The sequence below is a fragment of the Physeter macrocephalus genome, chromosome 4 (genome assembly GCF_002837175.3).
Source record: "Physeter macrocephalus isolate SW-GA chromosome 4, ASM283717v5, whole genome shotgun sequence".
Taxonomy (NCBI): Eukaryota; Metazoa; Chordata; class Mammalia; order Artiodactyla; family Physeteridae; genus Physeter; species Physeter macrocephalus.
In genome coordinates this window covers 103,855,702-103,863,146 of record NC_041217.1, presented here as the reverse complement: position 1 = coordinate 103,863,146, position 7,445 = coordinate 103,855,702, and positions in this window count along the sequence as shown.

Here is a 7,445-nt window from a genome sequence, read left to right as displayed (position 1 = left end):
ATTCTTGTTACCACATACAGATAAGAAACTGAGCCTAGAGAAGTTCATTAACTTACAGAGCCGGATTTAAACCTAGGACTGTGATTCTGGAGCCCAGGCTCTTAACCACTCCATGGCCTTGCCTCTGTTGTGGAAGTTTCTGAGCTGGGGTCACAGAGTCCAGGTACCACATATAGTAATATTTTTCCTGGATGAAGTCAGTAACAGATCCAGGAATTCTTCTTTCTTACCTTTAGCTCCTCAGTCTATCCCATATCCCCCTCACTCTTTCCCCGCCCCAAACACACAACTATAGTGTACTTGCTTGGTAGACAATATACATTGGAACTCCTTCAGCTCAGGCAACTAGCTGTCTCCCCTTGTCAGGAGTAGTGAAGGGGACCTGAGTAGGATCCCTGGCAGTGGTGAAGGCCCCGCTAAGTCAGCGGGGGCAGATGGGGGCTGTGGTGGAGTTGGTGGGGTTGGAGCTAAGGAGAGGAGCATGAAAGTTCCATTGACAGGGACCAAAGATAGTTCTTGCAGTGCTGATGCTGGGAAGGGAATCTCAAATGCGGTAGCCAATCTTTATGTTTTAAAAAACACCTCATACTAATCCTTCCTTAATTTAGAAGTCACTTTGACTCTATCAGGGGTGTCTGTACACAAATGGGAAAACATTCAGCACAAGTTCACAGCTTTCAGTATGAGTTTAACATTTATTGAACACTTATTACACATCAACCAGAGGGAATACTGAAGGGTTTGGGGGATATTTTTTTTCCCACTAGGGTGACCAACCAGATCTTGTTTGTCTAGGACTGTCTTAGTCTTAACACTGTAAGTCCCACACCCCAGAAACCGCTCAATCCTGGGGATACCAGGATGGTTGGTCACTCTAACAGATGACTAACACAAGGTCTCTGTTCTCAAGGAGCTCACAGTCCAGAGATGATGGAGGAAAATGCATAAAGCAGTCATGACAGTCCAAAGGTTTAGGTACAGTGTTTCATTCAGGAGGAAATGGCAGTTTGATGTTGTTACTGTGCCCACTAATGCTATAATATAGAGTGATTTCCATCCATTATAAACTCTGAGCATTAGCTCATTGGTGGATTGCACTGTGAGATGGAAATCATGGCAGAATTTATACTTAAGCAAAATTTTGTTTTTGTCTAAAATACACTATCTTTTTCCCCCTGGAATAAATTCTCCTTTCACTCTGTTAGTGATCCAATCTTTATGATATTTTGCTTTAATTGTCTACTGAGTATGTACAGGCATTGTCTGCACTAGAGCTGTCCAGTAGAAATTTAATGCAATACATACGTGTAATATAAAGTTTTCTAGTAGCCACGTTAAAAAAAGGAAAAAGAAACAGGTGTAATTAATTTTAATAATATAGTATTCAATATATTTAACTAATACATTAAAATATTACTATTTTAATATGTGATCAATGTTAAAATTGTGATTTTTTTGGTACTAAGTCTTCAAAATTCATTCTAGCCACATTTCAAGTGCTCGGTAGTCATAAGTGACTAGTAGTTAGTTTTGGACACCACAGGTCTACGCAAAGTCATGTATAGAATACGATTATTTTGATAATTGAAGTCAAAACTCTTTGCCTAAATTAATGGACTATTTTGAAGGGAAGTGCTTACTTCTGCCTAGGTTTTGGACTCCTCAATAATATGGACCATCCTGCCACTGGTCCCTAGGTTCCAGCTGAATTAAACACAAATTCTAAGCACAAGAACAGAAGCACATCTAAAGAAGAAAACTGCAAGCAGGGAGCTGCATATTCTTTCTTAATTGTGGGAGCCCTACTGAGCACATGGTGAAGAGGCCATTCTTAGGTCTGATTTTGAAATATCCCCAGGTGTTTCCAGTTACCTCCAAGGCGTATCATGGAGTTTGCAAAACAAACCATAATTTACATTCCTGGATTTATAAAAAGCAATTATTGTATGTGCCTCATGGTATGCTCTTGATGGGAAGGGGGGAGAAATGTGAAACCCAGCACACAATGAACTGATGTTGTAATTCCCTAAAGGCTGCAAAAACACAAACAAAAACAATGTGACAGAGATGATAAAGACACTATGAGAAAACATTGAGTTGGGGTGTAGCGAACTCAGTTCTCCGTCAGCATGCTTTGCCAAATGACTTATCTACTCAGTAATGTGGAACGAACACTCTGCCTTTCCTCCAGTTAAAAAAAGTTTTGACTCCCTCTTTTGTTTGCCATAAGCATTTCTGCTGTTTTTGCTCACTGAACCTCAAAATAACTGCACCCATACTCTGTTTATCTCATTATTCATTTTGCAAACATTTATCGAGGCTTCCTAAGTTTTCAGCATTGAGCTAGGCCCGAGCGTTACAAAAACGCTCACCGTCTAGTGGGCTAGACAGAGAAGCAAACAAAAGAGCTGCAGAGCGATCACTTCCGGAAGCCAGTTCTTACGAAGGGTTAAGTGAGCCCAGCTGGAGAGCTCCGCCATCAGTGCGGGGATCTGGTTAGGTAGGGATTGGTCCGGGTGGGGATGGCCTTGTAGAGCAGTATTACCTGATCTGGTTGGAAGGGCGGGGAGGAGGTGGAGAAGGCTCTTAAAGCAAACAAGCTGAGCCAGGGGAGCAAAGATGTTGAGGTTCTACCAACAACAACGTCATTGCCAGTTAACGCCTCAGCAGTTTGTGGTTGGACTGGAACTCTGAAAGTTACCAGAAGCAGGCAGGGCAGGGATGACCCTGGATGAGAAGCACCATGCATTGACTTTGACACATTTTTCTCCTGGACTGGCCTTGACCTGTCATTTGAAGTGATCTCAGTGACACTTTGACACCATTCCTTCCTTCCTTCTATTTATTCATCCAATAATTTTGAACTCCTATTAGATGCCAAGTGTAGATCGGGACTAGAGGAAGGAAAAAAAGGAATAGGACAAAATCCTTCCCCTTGGAGTCGGGGGTGGGGGAGGGTCACTCGTAGGCACACATATTACGATGTGGTATCTGCAGTGGCAAAGGCAAACTTGGGAAATGGGGAAGAATCCCCTGACTGGCACCTCAAGTTCAGGAGCCAGAGAGCTAAAAAGAGGAACATCACTCCACCACTCCCCTGGACTCTCAGATATATTCAGGAGGGCTTTCAACTTCCACAGCTCCTGGGATTTGGGGCATGACATATGTAGCAGACACTATACAATTTTACCTGGATTTTGAGGGCCAAGGAGACCCCCAGCTGACATTCGGTAATACTGGGGTGAAAGACACGACCAGAAGCAGGTGACCTCAGTGTTCTCACTCTGGGGCAGTGGGGGGTGTGTGTGTGTGTGTGTGTGTGTGTGTGTGTGTCACAGCCAGAGCCAGTCAAGTAAATGTCAGAGTGGTGGGAAGGGCCCATGTGCAGAGCCTGTTCCCTGATTCCTGGATCAAACCTTCTGTTGGAACTGGAGTGTCTTTAGACATCCTTTTTTCTTTTTTCAAAATCCTTCCCTTAATGACTGAAAAGTCTGAGATCTAGACATGTGCATTGATGTGTCATGAGGTGCTGTGACCGGATCCTGTGTTTCCCTGGCTCCCTGTGTCCTTTTTTCCATCATGCTGCCTTTCTGACCAACTCTGAATAATCAGGGCAGCACAGCTATAGACATAGGAAGACCTTATCCAAGTTCACTTTGGGTAAGTCCAGCAGCACAGGCCAAGGCCCTCTGCTTTGTTAGACTGCCCTGCATCCTTGCTTAGGGCCTCACTTCCTTCTGGCTGGAGAGTCTCATCTGTGATGTTGTTCAGGGCTGTATCCCAGCACCTGGTATTTAGGGGATGCTCTGTCACTGTGGATTGACTGAGTGGATGAGATGTAACTCCATCCAGCTCCAGTCATACAAACCCAGACTGAAGCCGCCAGAAGCTCTGGGCTGTCTTCCCATTCTTACTGGCTGCTGCAGTAGTGGCAATAATGCCTTGTATTCAGATGGCCCTTTGCTATTTCCAAACCCATTAGCCTGCTGGACTTTTCTTTGGCACTTTCATTCAGGCCCACAAAGCCTGAAAAACCAGTAAGTTGCTGTATGTTATATAGACTGTGAGGGAATGGCATCATTTACCACAGTTTAAGATTGATTCTTAAATGCATGCATGGCATTAAAGGGGCTGTCCCTCCATCAGTTGTTTGTGGAACTATAATTTATTCAGCTAGAGTTTTTCCTGGATACACTCAGCTCAAACTTTGCGGGTATTTGGTGAGCACATACAAATTTCTTACAAGCATCTAAGTGTGGGAATGCAAAGAAATTTCAGCCCAACAGAGGTCTGGGTTTATGCCTTCCTCACATCTGACTTCCTTATAGAGTCCACTTCCTCACATCTGAGGGGAAGAACCACATCTGTGCTGGTCAATTCTGCAATCCCAAGGCCTAGCATTTTCAGTGGATGGATGGATGGATGGAGGGATGGATGGATAGATGGATGGATGCATGGATTGATGAAAGTTCAAAGAATCTTCCTACTTGAGAGAAGTTTTGAGTTCTCCCTCTTTGTCATTCCAATTGATTTCTTCACAGAAGAGCATTATAATGAGCAGACAAAAAGGAGTGAATTCATGGATACAGAGAGCAGTCTAAAAGGACAGATAGCAGAGAATTTCTCTACACACAGAAAAGAACCTGAGGGAAAATAAATGTTAAAAATACACATGTGTATTTTTGAGGACCAGGTACTTTATCTTACTTCATTCTCACAAAAACCTCCTGATAGGAAGAGCAACAACTTAGTGACTATTCCCCTGTGTAGGTTACTTTGCTGAGGACTTTCCATGCATCATCTTATTTAAAATTCACAACTTAATCAGGCCAACACTATTATTATCTCCATTTTACAGATGATGAAACAAGCTTCGAGAGATGAAACAGGATGTGACAGTTGCAGGAATTGAACCTAATTCCAAAGAATATGTTCTAAACTGCTATGATTTATGGTAAGGAGGTTAATTTGATTTTCTTTTAGAGAGATGAAGAAACTGAGCCTTAGAGAACTTGAGAATCCTGCTCAAGCCAGTAAATGGTAGAACCAGGACTCAAACTTAAGTCGGCCTTGCTTTAAAACCACCTTCTTTTCAACTCTCCAAACTCTCTTCTTTTTTTGACATGCTCAGTGGCTTCAAGGCAGACCACCAAAAGTGACTTTAGATGGATACAGAAAGAATATTTTTGACCAGAAACTTGGTGACGGTATCTGACACACATTAAAAGAAAAAAAACAAAAACAAAAAAAACACCAAGATTTCCCTAACAGAAAACAGAATTAGGCCCCTGTTGGATGATTTTAAACATTATTTAAATTCTTTTTAAAAAAACTTATTTTATTGAACAAGCATTTCATGCTCTTGGTATAATATTCAAACTATACAAAATGATATATTGTGAAAAATAGCTCTTCTTCTCTCCCTCCGTTACCCAGTTCCCCTCCCATGGAACTACTCATTACACCAACACTGGGGTAGTGGGGGATTAACCTGGCCGGCCCCACCCCACCCCCCATCCACACACCCTGCCTGAGAGCAGGAGGAAGGGAGAGAAAGGAAGAGAGGTTGGAGGCAAATGAATTAATGGCATCTGCCCCTACTGGCCCTCTCTGGATACAGGAAGTTAGAGACCAAGGTGGTATAACTATTGGAGGGATACTGGACCCCAGCCAAGCTGGGTTAGGGTAGGTCCTTCCCCCTGCCCTGCTGTGCTGCTGCAGTAGAGCCCATCTGGCCTTGTTCCAGTGCTGAGATTGGGAGCTTGGGAGCATCCAGAAGTCACTCCCCCTGGGAACGCTGGCACGCTCCTGATTGGCTGTGAGTCACCTCAAGGCCCAAGCCCATGGTGCGCAAGAGGAGGAAGAGGCCTGAAGCTGTGTGGTAATAGTAGCTGACCAACTGGGTGTGAAACATGTCCCTTCTGGGGACATTTTGGGGCCATGAGCTGAGGTCACACTTTTATTTTATTTTATTTATTTTTTTATTTTTTTTTTGCGGTACACGGGCCTCTCACTGTTGTGGCCTCTCCCGTTGCGGAGCACAGGCTCCAGACGCGCAGGCTCAGCGGCCATGTCACGGGCCCAGCCGCTCCGCGGCATGTGGGATCTTCCCGGACCGGGGCACGAACCCGTGTCCCCTGCATCGGCAGGCGGATTCTCAACCACTGCGCCACCAGGGAAGCCCTGAGGTCACACTTTTAAATGAGTGGAGGTGATCAAGCGGTAGACATAGGCCCTTGATAATGTTACCACTTAGTGAGTGCACTGCTGACTATGTGAATTACAGCCATTTCCTCACTTCAGTCAAGCATGTGATCTCCTCAAAGAGAAGTCGCTTTGGCTGGCCCACTATTTGTCTTGTTGAGGACTGGTGAAAGTGGAGGACACAGGAAAAAAACAATAAAGGAAAGAAGTCTTGCCTGGTTCCCAGATTGTGTGTAGCCTGAGAGGAGAAATGCTTGATCCCCCCAGTTGCAGCAGAAAATATCCTGTGACAGTCATTGGTTGCTGCCGTTGTTTTTGTCTGCCAACCTTGAAGAAGCCCTCAAGATAATTTTACCCAAATCCCTGCCATCCAGAGATGAAGAAACTGCAGGTCGGCTGAGGGTGTAGTGACATGCCCAAGGTCATTGTCAGTACCAGCATCACCTGGCCGAGATGACCCACTGGAGACCCATCCGGCTGGCAGGTGGAGGGTGCACCCCACTTGGTCACAGGCTGACCAGATTGTTCCCCACAGCAGTTAGTGCTTGTCAGCATGTTCCTTGCCTCTGAGTTCTAGGGCTGGAAAATCAGGTTTTTCAGGTCTAAAAACCCCACAACCCATTCTTCACTTCCCCAGCCGAGCCTCAAAGTCCTCAGAAAATCGATTTATGATAACCAGACTTTGCTGAAGTTGATTTGTAATCAAGGAAGCTAATAATTTACAAGGGGGACACAGTCTATTCCAGAATCTCTTTACCTGGTAGGAGGTCTTCTTGTGAAATCAAAAACATAGTAGGAAAATGTCCTGATAGGCAGAGAATTATAGAGCAGGAAGAATAGGTCTAATAAAATTTATTCAATATTTGGGCTGCGAATATCTACTGTTACCCCTCCTTTTTTCATGGAAAGAGTTGCATCTTGGGTTTGAATTTTAGCTCTGACATTACTAGCTATGAGACTTTGGCTAGTTGTTTGACCCCTCTGAGACTTCGTTCCTCCACAGGTCCAGTGGGGTTACCTACCAAATATACCATCTCCTTCTCTTAGATGGTGTTGGATGCACTGAGATTTGGGTTCTCAAATGCTGTTAAGTGGGCTGTAATTTCCACCTGTCCTTTTCTAGGCGAAAAAAGACAGTATAGTGAGTTTTCATCATGCTAAATTCATTGAAATATTTGATGTTAAAATGTCCTTTATTTCACCAAAAGATGGTGATAAGAGATCATTTTTCTAAAAAGTGT